Source organism: Durio zibethinus, chromosome 5 (assembly GCF_047325235.1).
Source record: "Durio zibethinus cultivar Kanyao isolate XHJ-2024 chromosome 5, ASM4732523v1, whole genome shotgun sequence".
NCBI classification, from domain to species: domain Eukaryota; kingdom Viridiplantae; phylum Streptophyta; class Magnoliopsida; order Malvales; family Malvaceae; genus Durio; species Durio zibethinus.
This window is the reverse complement of record NC_143166.1, coordinates 15,539,361-15,561,383: the sequence shown is the minus strand read 5'-3', so window position 1 is coordinate 15,561,383 and position 22,023 is coordinate 15,539,361.

Genomic DNA, 22,023 nt, shown 5'->3' with positions numbered 1-22,023 from the left:
AGATGGGGACCCGACCGATCCCCGACTTGGGTGTCCCACCCCTCTGGCCGACTGAGCACCCGTACGCTCGTTTCATGGGTTAACTTAGGCATACAAAATTCATTCCTAGTCTAAGCATACGGAGTTCATTCCTAGTCTAAGATCGAGCTGGATCGTGGGTTGCAGCAGCACATGCTGGGCTCGGGCATTTGTTGGTGCCGCATTTTTCTTTGTCGGGGCACCATCGTCGAAGCATCGTCGGAGAACCTGACCGACGGCATTGGGGTTCTGGCGATCGGGGGGGCCGGGGGGTGTGCACACATGATGTGTGATTGGTGCTGGTACTTGGCCACTATATTGGCCCCCTATCCCTCATCAAACCTCAAGAACTCACACCCCCTTAAAGAGCATTTGAGATTTTACTGGTTTGTTGCCAGTAGCCATTAATGTGTTTGAAATGGGGACACTTTTTTCAAATGGTCACAAAATCTTGTACACTTTGAGTTTTTAGCAAAATTTTTTTATTCATACCAAAAAAAATATAAGGATCACGTCTACTAAGTTTGGGGCCAAAACTCCTTCCGAAAAAATTTTAAAAAATCTTGAACCACAAAAAGTTTAAAAAATCATGAAAAATAGAAAACGAGTTGGCTTGCCATGAAACTTCACGTGAAGGCTTAAAGGACCATTGTATGAATTTACAAGCCATAAAAAGGGCTTGGGCAAGTAGAAATATGAAGATGTTCCTAAACCCACCTACCACCCCATCGATCCACGGCTTGCGCATCCCGACTCTCTGGCCGGCGTAGTGCCTGCCCGCCCATTCGTTTCGTCAGTTGGCTTAGGCATACGGAGTTCATTCCCTGTCTAAGATCGGACCGGAACAAAGCTTGCGATAGCAGGATTGACAGCACACAGAGGGGGACCCGACCGATCCCCGACTTGCGCATCTCGCCCCTCTGGCCGGCTGAGCACCTGCACGCTCGTTTCATGGGTTGACTTAGGCATACGGAGTTCATTCCCAGTCTAAGATCGGACCAGACTGAGGGTTGCAGCAGCACATGCTAGGCTGGGGCATGTGTTGGTGCCGCATTTTTCTTCGTCTGGGCACCGTCGTCGGAGAACCTGACCTGCGACATTGGGGTTCCAACGATCGGGGGGGCTGGGGGTGCACGCACATGATGTGTGATGGGTGCTGGTACTTCACCCTTATATTGGCCCCCTATCCCTCATCAAACCTCGAGAACTCACACCTCCTTAAAGAGCATTTGAGATTTTACAGGTTTGCTGCCAGTAGCCATTAAAGTGCCTGAAATGGGGACACTTTTTTCAAATGGTCACAAAATCTTGTACACATCGAGTTTTTAGCTGAATTTTTTTATGCCTGCCAACAAAAATACAAGGATCATGTCTAACAAGCTTGGGGCCAAAACTCATTTCGAAAAAATTTAAAAAAATCCCGAACCATAAAAAGTTTCAAAAATCGTGAAAAATAGAAAATGAGTCATCTTGCCATGAAACTTCACATGAAGGCTTAAGGGACCATTGTATGAATATACAAGCCATAAAAATGGCATTGGCACGTAGAAATATGAAGATGTTCCTAAACCCACCTACCACCCCATCGATCCATGGCTTACGCATCCCGACTCTCTGGCCGGCGTAGTGCCCGCCCGCCCGCCCATTCGTTTCGTCGGTTGGCTTAGGCATACGGAGTTCATTCCCTGTGTAAGATCGGACCAGACCAAGGGTTGGGACAGCAGGATCGATCGTACGCAGAGGGGGACCGGCCGAGCCCCGGCTTGCGCATCCCGCCCATTTGGCCGGCTGAGCAACCGCACGCTCGTTTCGTGGGTTGACTTAGGCATACGGAGTTCATTCCCAGTCTAAGATCGGACCAGACTGAGGGTTGCAGCAGCACATGCTGGGCTGGGGCATGTGTTGGTGCCGCATTTTTCTTCATCTGGGCACTGTCGTCGGAGAACCTGACCTGCGGCATTGGGGTTCCGACGATCGGAGGGGCCGGAGTGGGTGCGAGCAGATGATGTGTGATGGGTGCTGGTACTTCACCCTTATATTGGCCCCCTATCCCTCATCAAACCTCGAGAACTCACACCCCCTTAAAGAGCATTTGAGATTTTGCAGGTTTGCTGCCAATAGCCATTAAAGTGTCTGAAATGGGGACACTTTTTTCAAATGGTCACAAAATCTTGTACACATCGAGTTTTTAGCTGAATTTTTTTATGCATGCCAACAAAAATACAAGGATCACGTCTAACAAGCTTGGGGCCAAAACTCCTTTCGAAAAAATTTTAAAAAATCCCGAACCATAAAAAGTTTCAAAAATCATAAAAAATAGAAAGTGAGTCATCTTGCCATAAAACTTCACATGAAGGCTTAAGGGACCGTTGTATGAATATACAAGCGATAAAAATGGCATTGGAACGTAGAAATATGAAGATGTGGCTAAACCCACCTACCAACCATCGATCCACGACTTGCGCATCCGGTCTCTCTAGCTGACGTAGTGCCCGCCTGCCCGCCCGCCCACTCGCCCGTTCATTTCCTTGGTTGGCTTAGGCATACAGAGTTCATTCCCAATCTAAGATCAGACCAGACTGAGGGTTGCTATAGCAGGATCAGCAGCACGCAGAGGGGGACCCGGTCGATCCCTGGCTTGCACATCCCGTAACTCTGGCCGGCTGAGCACCCGCACGCTTGTTTCGTGGGTTGACTTTGGCATAGGGAGTTCATTCCCAGTCTAAGCATACAGAGTTCATTCCCAGTCTAAGATCAGACTAGACCGAGGGCTGCGATAGCACATGCTGGGTTGGGGCATGTGTTGATCATCGAAAAACATGACTGGCGACGTTGGGGTTCCGACGATCGGCGGGCCAGCGGGGGTGTGCGCACATGATGTGAGATGGGTGCTGGTGCTTGGCCCTTATATTGGCCCCCTATCCCTCATCAAACCTCGAGAACTCACACCCCCTTAAAGAGCATTTGAGATTTTACAGTTTTGCTACAAGTAGCCATTAAAGTGTCTGAAATGGGGACACTTTTTTCAAATGGTCAGAAAATCTTGTACACTTTGAGTTTTGAGCTAAATTTTTTTATGCATGCCAACAAAAATACAAGGATCACATCTACTAAGTTCAGGGCCAAAACTCCTTCCGAAAAAATTTTTAAAAATCTCGAACCGCAAAAAGTTTTGAAATTTGTGAAAAATATAAAAGAAGTCATCTTGCCATGAAACTTCATGTGAAGGCTTAAAGGACCATTGTATGAATTTACAAGCCATAAAAATGGCATTGGCAAGTAGAAATATGAAGATGTGCCTAAACCCACCTACCACATTATCGATCCACGGCTTGCGCATCTCGTCTCTCTGGCCAGCGTAGTACCCGCCCCCCTGCCCATTTGTTTCATTGGTTGGCTTAGGCATACAGAGTTTATTCCCAGTCTAAGATCAAATCAGACTGAGGGTTGCGACAGCAAGATCAGTAGTACACAGAAGGGGACCCGACCGATCCTTAACTTGCGCATCCCACCCCTCTTGGCAACTGAACGCCAGCACGCTCGTTTCATGGGTTGAATTAGGCATACGGAGTTCATTCCCAGTCTAAGCATACGAAGTTCATTCCCAGTCTAAGATTTAATCAGACCGAGGGTTGCGGCAGCACATGCTGGGCTCGGGCATGTGTTGGTGTCGTATTTTTCTTCACCGAGGCACCATCGCCGGAGCATCGAGGGGGTCGGGGGTTGCGGCATACGGAGTTCATTCCCAGTCTAAGATCGGACCAGACCGAGGGTTATGGCAGCACACAGAAGGGGACCCGATCAATCCCTAGCTTGCGCATCCCGCCCCTCTGGCCGGTTGAGCGCCCGCACGCTCGTTTCATGGGTTGACTTAGGCATACGGAGTTCATTCCCAGTCTAAGCATACGGAGTTCATTCCTAGTCTAAGATCGGACTAGAACGAGGGTTACGACAGCACATGTTGGGCTCGGGCATGTGCCGGTGCCACATTTTTCTTCGCTGGGGCACCATCGCCGGAGAACCTGACCGGCGGCATTGGGTTTTCGGTCAGGGGGGTGTGCGCAAATGATGTGCGATGGGTGCTGGTACTTGGCCCTTATGATGGCCCCCTATCCCTCATCAAACCTCGAGAACTCACACCCCTTAAAAAGTATTTGTGATTTTACAGGTTTGCTGCCAGTAGCCATTAAAGTGTCTGAAATGGGGACACTTTTTTCAAATGGTCACAAAATCTTGTACACTTCGAGTTTTTAGCTGAATTTTTTTTTGCATGCCAAAAAAAATACAAGGATTACGTCTACCAAGTTTTGGGCCAAAAATCCTTCTAAAAAATTTTCAAAAACCTTGAACAGCAAAAAGTTTCGAAAATGGTGAAAAATAGAAAACGAGTCATCTTGGTTGTGCCCGCCCGCCCGTCCGCCCGCTCGTTTCCTTGGTTGGATTAGGCATACAGAGTTCATTCCCAATCTAAGATCAGACCAAACCGAGGGTTGCTATAGCAAGATCGGCAGCACGCAGAAGGGGACCCGGCCGATCCCTGGCCTGCACATCCCGCAACTCTGGCCTGCTTAGCACCCGCACGCTCGTTTCATGGGTTGACTTTGGCATACGGAGTTGATTCCTAGTCTAAGCATACGGAGTTCATTCCCAGTCTAAGATCAGACCGGACTGAGGGCTGCGATAGCACATGCTGGGCTCGGGCATGTGTTGATCGTCGAAGAACCTGACCGACGACGTTGGGGTTCCGACGATCGGGGGGGCCGGGGGGGTGCGCGCACATGATGTGTGATGGGTGCTGGTACTTCACCCATATATTGGCCCCTTATCCCTCATCAAACCTTGAGAACTCACTCCCCCTTAAAGAGAATTTGAGATTTTACAGGTTTGCTGCCAGTAGCCATTAAAGTGTCTGAAATGGGGACACTTTTTTCAAATGGTCACAAAATCTTGTACACTTCGAGTTTTTAGCTGAATTTTTTTTTGCAAGCCAAAAAAAATACAAGGATCACGTCTAGCAAGTTTGGGGCGGAAACTCCTTCTGAAAAAATTTTCAAAAATCCCGAACCACAAAAAGTTTCAAAAATCATGAAAAATAGAAAACGAGTCCTATTGCCATGAAACTTCACGTGAAGGCTTAAGGGTCCATTGTCTGAATTTACAAGCCATAAAAATGGCTTTGGGACACAGAAATATGAAGATGTGCCTAAACCCACCTACCACTCTATCGATCAATGGCTTGCGCATCCCGTCTCTCTAGCCGGCGTAGTGCCCACCTGCCCGCCCGCTCGTTTAATCGGTTGGCTTAGGCATATGGAGTTCATTCCTAGTCTAAGATCAGACCGAACTGAGGGTTGCAGCGGTAGGATCGGCAGCACGCAGAGGGGGACCCGACCGATCCCCGGCTTGCGCATCCCGCCCCTCTGGTCGGCTCAGCGCCCGCACGCTCATTTCGTGGGTTGACTTAGGCATACGGAGTTCATTCCCAGTCTAAGCATATGGAGTTCACTCCCATTCTAAGATCAAACTGGACCGAGGTTTATGGCAGTACATGCTGGCTCGGGCATGTGCTAGTGCTGGTGTCGCATTTTTTTTCGTCAGGGCACCATCATCGGAGCATTGTCGGAGAATCTGACCGATGGCATTGGGGTTCCGACGATCGGGGGGGTGTGCGCACATGATCTGTGATGGTGCCAGTACTTGGCCCTTATATTGGCCCGCTATCCCTCATCAAACCTCGAGAACTCACACCCCCTTAAAAAGCATTTGAGATTTTACAGGTTTGTTACCAGTAGCCATTAAAGTGTCTGAAATGGGGACACTTTTTTCAAATGGTCACAAAATCTTGTACACTTCGAGTTTTTGGCTGAATTTTTTTATGCATGCCAACAAAAATACAAGGATCACGTCTACCAAGTTTGGGTCCAAAACTCCTTCCGAAAAAATTTTAAAAAATCGTGAAAAATAGAAAATGAGTCGTCTTGCAGTGAAACTTCACGTGAAGGCTTCAGGGACCATTGTATGAATTTACAAGCCATAAAAATGGCATTGGCATGCAGAAATATGAAGATGTGCCAAAACCCACCTACGACCCTATCGATCTAGGGCTTGCGCATCCCGTCTCTCTAGCCGGCGTAGTGCCCGCTTGCCCGCACACTCGTTTCGTGGGTTGACTTAGGCATACAGAGTTCATTCCCAGTCTAAGCATACGGAGTTAATTCCTATTCTGAGATCGGACCAGAACGAGGGTTACGACAGCACATGCTGGGCTCAGGCATGTGCTGGTGCCACATTTTTCTTCGTTAGGGCACCATCGCCGGAGAACCTGACCGGTGGCATTGGGTTTTCCACGATCGGGGTGGCCGGGGGGGTGTGCGCAAATGATTGCGATGGGTGCTGGTACTTGGCCTTTATATTGGCCCCCTATCCCTCATCAAACCTCGAGAACTCACACCCCCTTAAAGAGCATTTGAGATTTTACAGGTTTGCCGCCAGTAGCCATTAAAGTGTCTGAAATAGGGACACTTTTTTCAAATGGTCACAAAATCTTGTACACTTTGAGCTTTTAGCTGAATTTTTTTGTGCATGCCAAAAAAAATACAAGGATCACATCTACCTAGTTCGAGGCCAAAACTCATTCCAAAAAAATTCAAAAAAAATCCCGAACCGCAAAAAGTTTTAAAAATCGTGAAAAATTGAAAAGGAGTCATCTTGTCATGAAACTTCATGTGAAGGCCTAAGGGACCATTGTATGAATTCGCAAGCCATAAAAATGGCATTGGCATGCAGAAATATGAAGATGTGGCTAAACCCACCTACCACTCTATCGATCCACGGCTTGCGCATCCCACCTTTCTTGCTGGCGTAGTGCTCGCCCGCCTGCCCGCTCATTTTGTCGGTTGGTTTAGGCATACGAAGTTCATTCCCAGTCTAAGATCGAATCAAACCGAGGGTTGTGGTAGCAGGATTGATAGCATGCAGAGGGGGACCCGACCGATCCCCAGCTTGCGCATCTCGCCCCTCTGGCCGGTTGAGCGCCCCAGCACTCATTTCGTGGGTTGACTTAGGCATACGGAGTTCATTCCCAGTCTAAGCATACGAAGTTCATTCCCAGTCTAAAATCGGACTGGACCGAGGGTTGTGGTAGCACACACTGGGCTCGGGCATGTGCTGGTGCCACATTTTTCTTCGTCGGGGCACCATCGCTAGAGCATCGTCGGAGAACCTGACCGACGACATTAGGGTTCCGGTGATTGGGGGGGCCGGGGGGTGTGCGTGCATGATGTGCGATGGGTGCTAGTACTTGGCCCTTATATTGGCCCCCTATCCCTCATCAAACCTCGAGAACTCACACCCCCTTAAAGAGCATTTGAGATTTTACAGGTTTGCTGCTATTAGCCATTAAAGTGTCTAAAATGGGGACACTTTTTTCAAACGGTCACAAAATCTTGCACACTTCGAGTTTTTAGCTGAATTTTTTTGTGCATGCCAAAAAAAATACAAGGATCACATCTACCAAGTTTGGGGCTAAAACTATTTGCAAAAAAATTTTAAAAATCCCAAACCGTAAAAACTTTCAAAAATCATGAAAAATAGGAAAGGAGTCATCTTGCCATGAAACTTCATGTGAAGGCTTAAGGGACCATTGTATGAATTTACAAGCCATAAAAATGGCATTGGCATGCAGAAATATGAAGATGTGCCTAAACCCACCTACCACCCTATCGATTAAAGGCTTGCACATCCCATCTATCTGGCCGGCGTAGTGACCACCCGTCTGCCCGCCCGCTCGTTTCATCGGTTGGCTTAGGCATACAGAGTTCATTCCTAGTCTAAGATCAGATTGGATTGAGGGTTGCGGCAGTAGGATCGGTGGCACGAAGAGGGGGACCCGACCGATCCCCGACTTGTGCATCCCGCCCCTCTGGTCGACTGAGCGCCCGTACTCTCATTTCGTAGGTTGACTTAGGCATACGGAGTTCATTCCTAGTCTAAGCGTACGGAGTTCATTCTCAGTCTAAGATTAGATCGGACCGAGGGTTGCGACAGCACATGCTGGGCTCCGGCATGTGCTGGTGCCGCATTTTTTTTCGTCGGGGCACCTTCGTTGGAGCATCGTCGGAGAACCTGATCGGCGGCATTGGGGTTCCAGTGATCAAGGGGTGTCTGCACATGATGTGCGATGGGTGCTGGTACTTGGCCCTTATATTGGCCCCCTATCCCTCATCAAACCTCGAGAACTCACACCCTCTTAAAGAGCATTTGAGATTTTACAGGTTTGCGGCCAGTAGCCATTAAAGTGTCTGAAATGAGGACACTTTTTTCAAATGTTCACAAAATCTTGTACACTTCGAGTTTTTAGGTGAATTGTTTTGTACATGCCAACAAAAATACAAGGACCCAGTCGATCCCCGGTTTGCGCATCCCGCCCCCGTGGCAGGCTGAGTGCCCGCATGCTCGTTTTAGGGTTTGACTTAGGCATACGGAGTTCATTCCCAATATAAGCATATGGAGTTCATTCCCAGTGTAAGATTGGACCGGACCGAGGGTTGCGACAGCACATGCTGGGCTCGGGCATGTGCTGGTGCCGCATTTTTCTTCACCGGGGCACCATCGTCGGAGCATCATCGAAGAACCTGACCGGCGGCATTGGGGTTCCAGTGATCGGGGGGTCAGGGGGGGTGTGCGCACATGATGTGCGGTGGGTGCTGCTACTTGGCCCTTATATTGGCCCCCTATCCCTTATCAAACCTCGAGAACTCACACCCCCTTAAAGAGCATTTGAGATTTTACAGGTTTACTGGCATAGCCATTAAAGTGTCTGAAATAGGGACACTTTTTTCAAATGGGCACAAAATCTTGTACACTTCAAGTTTTTAGCTGAATTTTTTTGCGCATGCCAACAAAAATACAAGGATCACGTCTACCATGTTTAGGGCCAAAACTCAATCCGAAAAAAATTTTAAAAAATCCCGAACCGCAAAAAGTTTTGAAAACCGTGAAAAATAGAAAACGAATCATCCTGCCATGAAACTTGATGTGAAGGCCTAAGGGACCAATGTATGAATTTACAAGCCATAAAAATGGCATTGGCATGTAGAAATATGAAGATGTGCTTAAACCCACCTACCACCTATCGATCCACGGCTTACGCATCCTGTCTATCTGGCCGATGTGGTGACCGCCCGCCCGTCCGCCCGCTCGTTTCATCAATTGGCTTAGGCATACAGAGTTCATTCCCAGTCTAAGATTGGACCAGACTAAGGGTTGTGACAGCAGGATCGGCAGCATGCATAGAGGGACTCGACCGATCCTCGACTTAAGCATGCTGCCCACTTGTTTCGTCGGACGGCTTAGGCTTACGGAGTTCATTCCCAGTCTTAGATCAGACCGAAGTGAGGGTTACGGCAGCAGGATCCACAGCACACAGAGGGGGACCCGATCGATCCCCGGCTTGCGCATCCTGCCCCTCTGGCCGGTTGAGCACCCGCACGTTCGTTTCATGGGTTGATTGAGGCATACAAAGTTCATTCCCAGTCTAAGCATACGGAGTTCATTCCCAATCTAAGATCAGATCAGACCGAGGGTTGCGGCAGCACATGCTGGGCTCGAGCATGTGTTGGTGCCGTATTTTTCTTCGTCGGGGCACCATCGTCGGAGCATCGCCGGAGAACCTGACCGACGGAATTGGGGTTCCGGTGATCGGGGGGGCCAAGGGGCTGTGCGCACATGATGTGCGAAGGGTGCTGGTACTTGGCCCTTATATTGGCCCCCTATCCCTCATCAAACCTCGAGAACTCACACCCCCTTAAAGAGCATTTGAGATTCTACAGGTTTGCTGCCAGTAGCCATTAAAGTGTCTGAAATGGGGACACTTTTATCAAATGGGCTCAAAATCTTGTCCACTTCGAGTTTTTAGCTGAATTTTTTTGTGCTTGCTGAAAAAAATAAAAGGATCATGTCTACCATGTTTGGGGCCAAGATGCCTTCCAATAAAATTTTAAAAAATCCTGAACCGTAAAAAGTTTCAAAAATCGTGAAAAATAGAAAATGAGTCATTTTGCCATGAAACTTCACGTGAAGGCTTAAGGGACCATTGTATGAATTTACAAGCCATTAAAATGGTATTGGCATGCAGAAATATGAAGATGTGCCTAAACCCACCTACAACCCATCTCTCTAACCGGCGTAGTGCCTGCCCACCCGCCCGTCCGCTCGTTTCGTCGATTGGCTTAGGCATACGGAGTTCATTCCCAGTCTAAGATCAGATCGGAGTGGGGTTGCTTCCAAAAAAATTTTAAAAAATCCTGAACCATAAAAAGTTTCAAAAATCATGAAAATTAGAAAACGAGTCATCTTGCCATGAAACTTCCCGTGAAGGCTTAAAGGACCATTGTATGAATTTACAAGCCATAAAAATGGCATTGGCATGCAGAAATATGAAGATGTGCCTAAACCCACCTACCACCCTATTGATGCATGGCTTGCACATCTCGTCTCTCTGGTCGGCATAGTGCCCACCGACCCGTCGGCCCACTCGTTTCGTCGGTTGGCTTAGGCATGCAGAGTTCATTCCCAGTCTAAGATCAGACTGGACTGAGGGTTGTGGCAGTAGGATTGACAGCACGCAGAGGGGGACCCGGCCAATCCCCGGCTTACGCATCTCACCCCTCGGGCCAGCTGAGCACCCACACGCCCGTTTCGTGGGTTGACTTAGGCATACAGAGTTCATTCCCAGTCTAAGCATACGGAGTTCATTCCCAGTCTAAGATCGAACCAGACCAAGGGTTGCGACAGCACATGCTGGGCTCGGGCATGTGTTGGTGCCACATTTTTCTTCGCCGGGGCACCATCGCCGGAGCACCACCGGAGAACCTGACTGGCAGCATTGGGGTTTCGGTGATCGGGGGGCCGGAGGGGTGGGTGTGCACACATGATGTGCCATGGGTGCTGGTACTTGGCCCTTATATTGGCCCCCTATCCCTCATCAAACCTTAAGAACTCACAGCCCCTTAAAGAGCATTCGAGATTTTACAGGTTTGCTGCCAGTAGCCATTAAAGTGTCTGAAATGGGGACACTTTTTTCAAATGGTCACAAAATCTTATACACTTCGAGTTTTCAGCTGAAATTTTTTGTGCATGCTAACAAAAATACAGGGATCACGTCTACCAAGTTTGGGGGAAAAATCCTTCCAAAAAAATTTTAAAAAATCCCGAACCGTAAAAAGTTTCAAAAATGGTGAAAAATAGAAAACGAGTCATCTTGCCATGAAACTTCATGTGAAGGCTTAAGGGACCATTGTATGAATTTACAAGCCATAAAAATGGCATTGGAACGTAGAAATATGAAGATGTGCCTAAACCCACCTACCACCCTATTGATCCACAACTTGTTCATCCTGTCTCTCTGGCCGGCGTAGTGCCCGTATTTTTCTTCACCGGAGCATCACCGGAGAACCTGACTGGTGGCATTAGGGTTCCGACGATCGGTGCAGCCGGAGGGGTGTGCACACATGATGTGCCATGGGTGCTGGTACTTGGCCCTTATATTGGCCCCCTATCCCTCATCAAACCTCGAGAACTCACACCCCCTTAAAGAGCATTTGAGATTTTAGAGGTTTGCTACCAATAGCCATTAAAGTGTCTGAAATGGGGACACTTTTTCCAAATGGTCACAAAATTTTGTACACTTCGAGTTTTTAGCTGAATTTTTTTGTGCATGCCAACAAAAATACAAGGATCACGTCTACCAAGTTTGGGGCCAAAACTCCTTCCAAAAAATTTAAAAAAATCCCAAACCATAAAAAGTTTCCAAAATCATGAAAAATAGAAAACGATTCGTCTTGCCAGGAAACTTCAAGTTAAGGCTTAAGGGACCATTGTATGAATTTACAAGCCATAAAAATGGCATTGGCACATAGAAATATGAAGATGTGCCGAAACCCACCTATCAGCCTATCGATCCATGGCTTGCGCATCCCGTCTCTCTAGCCGGCGTACTACCCGCCTGCCCGTCTTTTTGTTTCGTCAGTCGGCTTAGGCATACGGAGTTCATTCCCAGTCTAAGATGGGACCAGATCGAGGGTTGCGGTAGAAGGATCAGAAGCACGCAGAGGGGGACCCGATCGATCCCTGGCTTGCGCATCCTGCCCCTCTGGCCGGCTGAGCACCCGCACCCTCATTTCGTGGGTTGACTTAGGCATACAGAGTTCATTCCCTGTCTAACCATACGGAGTTCATTCCCAGTCTAAGATCGAATCGGTCCAAGGGTTGCGACAGCACATGCTGGGCTCGAGCCTGTGTTGGTGCCACATTTTTCTTCGTCGGGGCACCAACGCCGGAGCATCGCCATAGAACCTGATCGGCGGCATTGGGGTTCCAGCGATCGGGGGGGCCGGGGGGTGTGCGCACAGGATGTGCAATGGGTGCTGGTACTTGGCCCTTATATTGGCCCCCTATCCCTCACCAAACCTCGAGAACTCACACCCCCTTAAAGAGCATTTGAGATTTTATAGGTTTGCTGCCAGTAGCCATTAAAGTGTCTGAAATGGGGACACTTTTTTCAAATGGTCATAAAATCTTGTACACTTCGAGTTTTTAGCTGTATTGTTTTATGCATGCCAACAAAAATACGAGGATCACGTCTACCAAGTTTGCGGCCAAAACTCCATCCGAAAAAATTTTAAAAAATCCAGAACAGTAAAAAGTTTTGAAAATCATGAAAAATAGAAAACGAGTCGTCTTGCCATGAAACTTCACGTGAAGGCTTAAAAGACCGTTGTATGAATTTACAAGCAATAAAAATGGCATTGGCATGCAGAAATATGAAGAAGTGGCTAAACCCACCTACCACCCTATCGATTCAGGGCTTGTGCATCCCGTCTCTCTAGATGGCGTAGTGCTCGCCCACCCGTCTGCCTGCTCGTTTCATTGGTGGGCTTAGGCATAAGGAGTTCATTCCCAGTCTAGATTGGACTGGATTGAGGGTTGCACCAGCAGGATCGGCAGCACGCAAAAGGGAACCCGACCGATCCCCGACTTGCGCATCTCGCCCCTTTGGCCGACAGAGCACCTGCACGCTTGTTTCGTAGGTTGACTTAGGCATACGAAGTTCATTCCCAGTCTAAGCATACGAAGTTCATTCCCAGTCTAAGATCAGACCGGACCGAGGCTTGCGGCAGCACATGCTAGGCTCGGGCAAGTGTTGGTGCCGTATTTTTCTTTGTCGGGGCATCATCGCCAGGGCATCGCCGGAGAACCTAACCGGCGACATTAGGGTTTCGATGATCGGGGGGACCGGGGGGGTGCGCCCATGATGTGCGATGGGTGCTGGTACTTGGCCCTTCTATTGGCCCACTATCCCTCATCAAACCTCGTAACTCACACCCTCTTACAAAGCATTTGAGATTTTACAGGTTTGCGGCCAGTAGCCATTAAAGTGTCTGAAATGGGGACACTTTTTTCAAATGTTCACAAAATCTTATACGCTTCAAGTTTTTAGCTGAATATTTTTGTGCATGTCAACAAAAATACAAGGATCACGTCTACCAAGTTTGTGGAAAAAACTCCTTCCAAAAAATTTTTAAAAATCATGAACTGCAAAAAAGTTTCAAAAATCGTGAAAAATAGAAAACGAGTCGTCTCGCCATGAAACTTCACGTGAAGGCTTAAGGGACCATTGTATGAATTTACAGGCCATAAAAATGGCATTGGCATGCAGAAATATAAAGATGTGCCTAAACCCACCTACCACCCTATCGATCCACGGCTTGCGCATCCCGTCTCTCTGGCCGACGTAGTGCCCGCCCGCCTGCCCGCTCGTTTCGTCGGTTGGCTTAGGCATACGGAGTTCATTCCCAGTCTAAGATTGGACCGGATCGAGGGTTGCGGTAGTAGGATCGACAGCACGCAGAGGGGGACCCGACCGATCCCCGGCTTGCGCATCCCACCCCTCTGGCTGGCTGAGCACCCGCACGCTCGTTTCTTGGGTTGACTTAGGCATACGGAGTTCATTCCCATTCTAAGCATACGGAGTTCATTCCCAGTCTAAGATCAGACCAGATCGAGGGTTATGACAGCACATGCTGGGCTCGGGCATGTGCTGGTGCCACCTTTTTCTTCGTCGAGGCACCATCGTCAGAGCATCGCGCGGAGAACCTGACCAGCAGCATTAGGGTTCTAACGATCGGGGGGGCCAGGGGGTGTGCGCACATGATGTGCGATGGGTGCTGGTACTTGGCCCTTATATTGGCACCATATCCCTCATCAAACCTCAAGAACTCACACCCCTTTAAAGAGCATTTGAGATGTACCAAGTTTGCTACCCAGTAGCCATTAAAGTGGCTGAAATGGGGACACTTTTTTCAAATAGTCACAAAATCTTGTACACTTCGAGTTTTTAGCTGAATTTTTTTGTGCATGCAAAAAAAAATACAAGGATCACATCTACCAAGTTTGGTGCAAAAACTCCTTCCGAAAAAATTTTAAAACATCCTGAACCCAAAAAGTTTCGAAAATCGTGTAAAAGAGAAAACGAGTCGTCTTGCCATAAAACTTCACGTTAAGGCTTAAGGGACCATTGTATGAATTTACAAACCATAAAAATGGCTTTGGGACACAGAAATATGAAGATGTGCCTGAACCCACTTACCACCCTACGGATCCACGGCTTATGCATCCCGTCTCTCTGGCCGACGTAGTGTCCGCCCGTCTGCCCGCTCGTTTTGTCAGTTGGCTTAGGCATACGGAGTTCACTCCCAGTCTAAGATCGAATCAGATCGAGGGTTGTGGCAGAGGGGGACCCAACCGATCCCCGGCTTGTGCATCCCACCCCTCTGGCCTGCTGAGCGTCCGTACGCTCGTTTCGTGGGTTGACTTAGGCATACAGAGTTCATTCCTAGTCTAAGCATACAGAGTTCCTTCCAAGTCTAAGATCGAACCGGATCGAGGGTTGTGACAGCACATGCTGGGCTCGGGCATGTGCTGGAGCTACCTATTTCTTCATCAGGGCACCATCATCGGAGCATCGCCAGAGAACCTGACCGGCGGCATTGGGGTTCCGACGATCGGGCGGGGCCGGGGGGGATGTGCGCACATGATGTGCGATGGGTGCTGGTACTTGGCCCTTATATTGGCCTCCTATCCCTCATCAAACCTCGAGAACTCACACCCCCTTAAAGAGCATTTGAGATTTTACAGGTTTGCTGCCAGTAGCCATTAAAGTGTCTAAAATGGGGACAGTTTTTTTAAATGGTCACAAAATCTTGTACACTTGGAGTTTTTAGCTGAATTTTTTTGTGCATACAAAAAAAAATACAAGAATCATGTCTATCAAGTTTAGGGCCAAAATTCCCTTCGAAAAAATTTTAAAAAATTTCGAACCGTAAAAAGTTTCAAAAATCGTAAAAAATAGAAAATGAGTCGTCTTGCCATGAAACTTCACGTGAAGGCTTAAGGGACCATTGTATGAATTTACAAGCCATAAAAATGGCATTGGCATATTGAAATATGAAGATGTGCCTAAACCCACATACCACCCTATCGATCCATGGCTTGTGCATCCCGTCTCTTTGGTCGGCGTAGTGCCCCCCGCACGCCCGCCCGCTCATTTCATCGGTTGGCTTAGGCATACGGAGTTCATTCCCAATCTAAGATCGAACCAGACCGAGGGTTGTGGTAGCAGGATCGGTAGCACGCAGAGGGGGACCCGACCGATCCCCGACTTGCGCATCCCGCCCCTCTGGCCGGCTGAGCGCGCGCACGTTTTTTTCGTTGGTTGACTTAGGCATACGGAGTTCATTCCCATTCTAAGCATACGGAGTTCATTCCCAATCTAAGATCGGATCGGACTGAGGGTTGTAACAGCACATGCTGGGCTCGAGCATGTGCGGGTGTCGCATTTTTCTTCGTTGGGGCACCATCGCCGGAGCATCGTTGGAGAACCTGACCGACGGCGTTGGGGTTCCGGCGATCAGGGGGGTCGGGGGGGTTGTGCGCATATGAATACGATGGGTGCTGGCACTTGGCCCTTATATTGGCCCCCTATCCCTCATCAAACCTCGAGAACTCACACACCCTTAAAGAGCATTTGAGATTTTACAGGTTTGCTGCCAGTAGCCATTAAAGTGTCTGAAATGGGGACATTTTTTTCAAACAGTCACAAAATCTTGTACACTTCGAGTTTTTAGCTGAATTTTTTTGTGCATGCGAAAAAAAATACAAGGATCACGTCTACCAAGTTTGGTGCAAAAACTCCTTCCGAAAAAATTTTAAAACATCCTGAACCCAAAAAGTTTCGAAAATCGTGAAAAAGAGAAAACGAGTCGTGTTGCCATAAAACTTCACGTTAAGGCTTAATTGACCATTGTATGAATTTACAAGCCATAAAAATGGCATTGGGACACAGAATATGAAGATGTGCCTGAACCCACTTACCACCCTACGGATCCACGGCTTATGCATCCCGTCTCTCTGGCCGACGTAGTGTCCGCCCGCCTGCCCGCTCATTTCGTCAGTTGGCTTAGGCATACGGAGTTCATTCCCAATATAAGATCGAATCAGACCGAGGGTTGTGGTAGCAGGATTGACAGCACGCAGAGGGGGACCCGATCGATCCCCGGCTTGTGCATCCCACCCCTTTGGTCGGCTGAGCATCCGTACGCTCGTTTCGTGGGTTGACTTAGGCATACAGAGTTCATTCCCAGTCTAAGCATACAGAGTTCCTTCCAAGTCTAAGATTAAACCAGATCGAGGGTTGCGACAGCACATGCTAGGCTCGGGCATGTGCTGGAGCTACCTATTTCTTCATCAGGGCACCATCACCAAAGCATCGCCAGAGAACCTGACCGACGGCATTGGGGTTCCGACGATCGGGCGGGGCCGGGGGGGATGTGCGCACATGATGTGCGATGGGTGCTGGTACTTGGCCCTTACATTGGCCCCCTATAGCTCATCAAACCTCGAGAACTCACACCCCCCTAAAGAGCATTTGGGATCTTACAGATTTGCTACTAATAGCCATTAAAGTGTCTGAAAACGGGGACACTTTTTTCAAATGGTCACAAAATCTTGTACACTTTGAGTTTTTAGCTGAATTTTTTTGTGCATGCCAACAAAAATACAAGGATCACGTCTACCAAGTTTGGGGCCAAAACTTCTTCCAAAAAAATTTTAAAAAATCCCGAACAGAAAAAAGTTTTGAAAATCGTGAAAAATAGAAAACGGGTCGTCTTGCCATGAAACTTCACGTGAAGGCTTAAGGGACCATTGTATGAATTTACAAGCCATAAAAATCGCATTGGCTCGCAGAAATATGTAGATGTGCCTAAACCCACCTACCACCCTATCGATCCACGACTTGCGCATCTCGTCTCTCTAGCCGAGGTAGTGCCTGCCCACTCGCTCGTTCCGTCGGTTGGCTTAGGCATACAGAGTTCATTCTCAATCTAAGATTGAACCAGACCGAGGCTTGCGCAGCAGGATCGGCATCGTCGGAGAACCTGACCGACGGCATTGGCGGTTCCGGCGATCGGGGGGGCCGGGGGGGTGTGCGTACATGATGTGCGATGGGGGTGCTGGTACTTGGCCCTTATATTGGTCCCCTATCCCACATCAAACCTCGAGAACTCACACCCCCTTAAAGAGCATTTGAGATTTTACAGGTTTGCCGCCAGTAACCATTAAAGTGTCTGAAATGGGGACACTTTTTTCAAATGGTCACAAAATCTTGTACACTTCGAGTTTTTAGCTGAATTTCTTTGTGCATGCCAACAAAAATACAAGGATCACGTCTACCAAGTTTGGGGCCAAAACTCCTTCCAAAAAAATTTTAAAAAATCCCAAACCACAAAAAGTTTCAAAAATCGTGAAAAATAGGAAATGAGTTGTCTTGCCATGAAACTTCACGTGAAGGCTTAAGGGACCATTGTATGAATTTACAAGCCATAAAAATGGTATTGGCATGGAGAAATATGATGATGTGATTAAACCCACCTACCACCCTATCAATCCACGGCTTGCGCATCCCGTCTCTCTGGCCGGCGTAGTGCCCGCCCGCCCGCCCGCCTGCTCGTTTCGTCGGTTGGCTTTGGCATACGGAGTTCATTCCCAGTCTAAGATCGTATCAGACTGAGGGTTATGGCAGCAGGATCGACAGCATGCAGAGGGGGACCTGGTCGATCCCCGGCTTGCGCATCCTGCCACTCTGGTCGGCTGAGCACCCAAACGCTCGTTTCATGGTTTGACTTAGGTATACGGAGTTCATTCCCAGTCTAAGCATACGGAGTTCGTTCCCAGTCTAAGATCGAACCGGATCGATGGTTGCGGAAGCACATACTGGGCTCGGGCATGTGCTGGTGTCGCATTTTTCTTCGCCGGGGCACCGTCGTCAGGGCATTGCCGGAGAACCTAACCAGCGGCATTTTGGTTCTGGCGATCGGGGGGGCCGTGGGGGTGTGCACACATGATGTGCGATGGGTGCTGGTACTTGGCCCTTATATTGGCCCCCTACCCCTTATCAAACCTTGAGAACCCCTTAAAAAGCATTTGAGATTTTACAGGTTTGCTGCCAGTAGCCGTTAAAGTGTCTGAAATAGGGACACTTTTTTCAAATAATCACAATATCTTGTACACTTCGAGTTTTTAGCTGAATTTTTTTGTGCATGCATCAAAAATACAAGGATCACGTCTACCAAGTTTGGGACCAAAAATCCTTCTGAAAAAATTTTAAAAAATCCCGAACCGTAAAAAGTTTTGAAAATCGTGAAAAATAGAAAACAAGTCGTCTTGCCATGCAACTTCACGTGAAGGCTTAAGGGACCATTGTATGAATGTACAAGCCATAAAAATGGCATTGACACACAGAAATATGAAGATGTGCCTAAACCCACCTACCACCCTATCGATCCACGGCTTGCACATCCCGTCTCTCTAGCCGACGTAGTGCCCGCCCGTCCGCTCGTTTCGTCGGTTGGCTTAGGCATACAGAGTTCATTCCCAGTCTAAGATCAGATCGGACTGATGGTTGCGGCAGTAGGATCGACATCATGCAGAGGGGGACCCGATTGATCCCCAACTTGCGCATCTCGCCCTTCTGGCCAGCGAGCACCCGCACGTTCGTTTCGTGGGTTGACTTAGGCATACGGAGTCAATTCTCAGTCTAAGCATACGGAGTTCATTCCCAATCTAAGATCGGATCGGACCGAGGGTTGCGGCAGCACATGCTGGGCTTGAGCATGTGCTGGTGTCGCATTTTTCTTCACCAGGGCACCATCACCGGAGCATCACCGGAGAACCTGACTGACGGCATTAGGGTTTTGGCGATCGGAGAGGTCGGGGGGTGTGCGCACATGATGTGCGATGGGTGCTGGTACTTGGCACTTATATTGGCCCCCTATCCCTCATCAAACCTCGAGAACTCACACCCCCTTAAAGAGCATTTGGGATTTTACAGGTTTGCTGTCAGTAGCCATTAAAGTGTCTGAAATGGGGACACTTTTTCCAAATGGTCACAAAATCTTGTACACTTCAAGTTTTTAGTCGAATTTTTTTGTGCATGCCAACAAAAATACAAGGATCACGTCTACCAAGTTTGGGGCCAAAACTCCATCCGAAAAAATTTTAAAAAATCCTGAACCACAAAAAGTTTAAAAAATCATGAAAAATAGAAAACGAGTCGTCTTGCCATGAAACTTCACGTGAAGGCTTAAGGACCATTGTATGGATTTACAAGCCATAAAAATGGCATCGGCATGCAGAAATATGAAGATGTGCCTAAACCCACCTACCACTCTAAGATCGAACCGAATCGAGGGTTACGGCAGTCGGATCGACAGCACGTAGAGGGGGACCCGACCGATCCCCGGCTTGCGCATCCATCCCTTCTGGTCGGCTGAGCGCCCACACGCTCGTTTTATGGGTTGACTTAGGCATGCGGAGTTCATTCTCAGTCTAAGCATACGGAGTTCATTCCCAATCTAAGATTGGACCGGACCGAGGGTTGCGGCAGCACATACTGGCCTTGAGCATGTGCTGGTGCCGCATTTTTCTTTGTCGGGGCACCAACACCGGAGCATCGCCGGAGAACCTGACCGGCGGCATTGGGGTTCTGGCGATCGGGGAGGCCGGCGGGGTGTGCGCACATGATGTGCGATGGGTGCTGGTACTTGGCCCTTATATTGGCCCCCTATCCCTCATCAAACCTCGAGAACTCACACCCCCTTAAAGAGCATTTGAGATTTTACAGGTTTGCTGCCAGTAGCCATTAAAGTGTCTAAAATGGGGACACTTTTTTCAAATGGTCACAAAATCTTGTACACTGCGAGTTTTTAGCTGAATTTTTTTATGCATGCTAACAAAAATACAAGGATCACGTCTACCAAGTTTGGGAACAAAACTCCTTCCGAAAAAATTTTAAAAAATCCCGAACCCTAAAAAGTTTCAAAAATCGTGAAAAATAGAAAACGAGTCATCTTGCCATGAAACTTCATGTGAAGGCTTAAGGGACCATTGTATGAATTTACAAGCCATAAAAATGGCATTGGCACGCAGAAATACGAAGATGTGCCTAAACCCACCTATCGCCCTATCGATCCACGGCTTGCGCATCACGTCTCTTTGGCCGACGTAGTGCCCGCTCGCCCGCCCGCTCGTTTCATCGGTTGGCTTACGCATACGGAGTTCATTCCCAATCTAAGATCAGACCGGACCGAGGGTTGCGGCAGCACATGCTGGGCTTGGGCATGTGCTGGTGCCGTATTTTTCTTTACCGGGGCACCATCGTCAGAGCATCGCCGGAGAACCTGACTGGCGGCATTGGGGTTCCGATGATCGGGTGGGCTGGGGGGTGTGCACACATGATGTGCGATGGGTGCTGGTACTTGGCCCTTATATTGTCCCCCTATCCCTCATCAAACCTCGAGAACTCACACCCCCTTAAAAAGCATTTGAGATTTTACAGGTTTGCTGCTAGTAGCCATTAAAATGTCTAAAATGGGGACACTTTTTTCAAATGGTCACAAAATCTTGTAAACTTCGATTTTTTAGCTGAATTTTTTTGTGCATGCCAACACAAGTACAAGGATCACGTCTACCAAGTTTGGGGCAACAACTGCTTCTGAAAAAATTATAAAAAATCCCGAACTGCAAAAAGTTTTGAAAATCATGAAAAATAGGAAACAAGTCGTCTTGCCATAAAACATCACGTGAAGGCTTAAGGGACCATTGTATGAATTTACAAGCCATAAAAATGGCATTGGCATGCAGAAATATGAAGATGTGCCTAAACCCACCTACCACCCTATCGATCCACGGCTTGCGCATCCCGTCTCTCTGGCCGACGTAGTGCCCGCCCGCCCGTCCACCCGCTCATTTCGTCGGTTGGCTTAGGCATAGGGAGTTCATTGCCAGCGTAAGATCAAACCGGACCGAGGGTTGTTGTAGCAGGATCAATAGCACGTAGAGCGGGACCCGGCTGATCCTCGGCTTGTGCATCCTGCCCCTCTTGCCGACTGAGCGCCTGCAAGCTCGTATCATGGGTTGACTTAGGCATACGGAGTTCATTCCCAGTCTAAGCATACGAAGTTCATTCCCAGTCTAATATCGGACTGGACCGAGGGATGCAACAGCATATCCTGGGCTCGGGCATGTGCTGGTGCCAAATTTTTCTTCACCGGGGCACCATCACCGGAGCATCACCGAAGAACTTGACCGACGGTACTGGGGTTCCGACGATAGGGGGCCGGGGGGGTTGTGCGCACATGATGTGCGATGGGTGCTGGTACTTGGCCCTTATATTGGCCCCCTATACCTCATCAAACCTCGAGAACTCACACCCCCTTAAAGAGCATTTGAGATTTTACAGGTTTACTGCCAGTAGCCATTAAAGTGTGTGAAATGGGGACACTTTTTTCAAATGGTCACAAAAATCTTGTACACTTCGAGTTTTTAGCTGAATTTTTTTGTGCATGCCAACAAAAATACAAGGATCACGTCTACCAAGTTTGGGGCTAA